The sequence below is a fragment of the Aethalodelphis obliquidens genome, unplaced genomic scaffold, assembly GCF_003676395.1.
Source record: "Aethalodelphis obliquidens isolate GAN/ISIS:26980383/991018 unplaced genomic scaffold, ASM367639v1 scaffold103, whole genome shotgun sequence".
NCBI classification, from domain to species: Eukaryota; Metazoa; Chordata; class Mammalia; order Artiodactyla; family Delphinidae; genus Aethalodelphis; species Aethalodelphis obliquidens.
Window position 1 is genome coordinate 272,325 of NW_020838047.1, and position 1,600 is coordinate 273,924.

Below are 1,600 nucleotides of genomic sequence, written 5' to 3' on the forward strand. Positions count from 1 at the left end.
GCCAAAATATATTTATAATCCACATATACATGTTGATACATTTTCAACCCCCCAAAAGTATTTTTATCCTGGATTTTATGTAAAGATTTTTGTAGTTGCTTTATCATTTCCCATAAATTTTCTTTGAAAATAACATTTTTACAGTAAATTATTTGTAAGCAAACAATCATGTTCAAAATGGTATGTAATGTGAACTTCTCCTATTTTGAAGAAAATGTAATGAGAGCTTGTTGCAAAAATTGTTAGAATTTGACCGTTATACATAATTTTTAGTAAGAGTATCACAGACATTATGTTATGGCACAGAAATCTATTTAAAATAAAATTCTGAATCTAAACATACATAAAGGTGTGCCTATTAATTCTAAGTAAGGAGGAGAGATTAAGGACTGAGAAAAAGGTACTACATTGTATTTTTATGAAACTACACAACTTTCAAAATTGCATTATCAGTTACGTAATTTCAATCTACTAGACTCCTTTGAGGTACTTAGGATATACTTTTAATGATTTCCTTGCTCATCTTTAAGATCTTTATTTTCCCTATCTGATTATTAAATATATGCTCACTTAATTTTTTTCAAACAACTCAGTAAGTATAAGGAATAGAGTAAAAGCCACTGGGTGTCTCACCCCCAACGTTCATATCCATCGTTTTAGATATTTTCTGTGCATGTACAGGTAATATGTACAAGAATGGGATCTCATTAGCACAGTATCGTAAACACCCTGTATACATTTTCTATTGCTGTAGAACAGTTTACCAGCATTCCAAGACCCAGTCCTTGTAAAGTTATGTGGTCCTCTGAGGAATTAGGAAGTTTACCTCTTTATCATTCCCACCATCCTTGTGTATATAAACATCTCCATCATGGTTATTATTTTCCCAGTATCTGAATGACATGTTATACCTCTGGCAGCTAAAGTTCTTGAACAAAAACCTTACCTTAAAGCTCAAATCCAGTCGGCTGGCTCCAAGCCTGGATCCCCTTTCTAGGACAAGCGGTGGTGGTCCTTTGGGAGACTGGAGACACGCGGGCAGCAGAGGACAGCTGAGATGGGGGAGCTGACGAGCCTGTGAAGTGGGACAAGAGAGAGGAAAGTGCAAATTAATTCGTAAAAGTAAAACCAGCCTTCCATGTATTTTATTCAGTAGTTTCCAACAAGAGCCAAACTGCTCAGCCTGGGCTACATACAGGAGGGCCTAGTTTTTCTTGTTAAGTCCCCGACATAGGGGAGTTGATGTACAGCCCCCTTTCAAGCTGGGAAACATGCCCTCTAACGACAGTCTATGGGAATCTGCTTCTTCATAGGAAAATAGAAAGGCAGAGACAGGATGCACAGGAGATGGGCAGGCTGCCCCTTATCACTCAGGGTTCACTTTCATTGCCAGAGATTTCCTGCCTCTCAAACGTTAAAGCACCATAGACAGGAGCCTCGCCTGGTGCCTTTGCCCTTGTGCGCCTTTCCAGTCTGGGAACGCTGTCTCGCAGGATCCAGAAACACTAACAGGTTTGTAGTCTTTGACACAGCGTATCAGATGCTGTGGCTTGGGTCAGAGGCTGAGCTCCTTCCTGTGTCTTTGAGCTCTGGAAGGTGA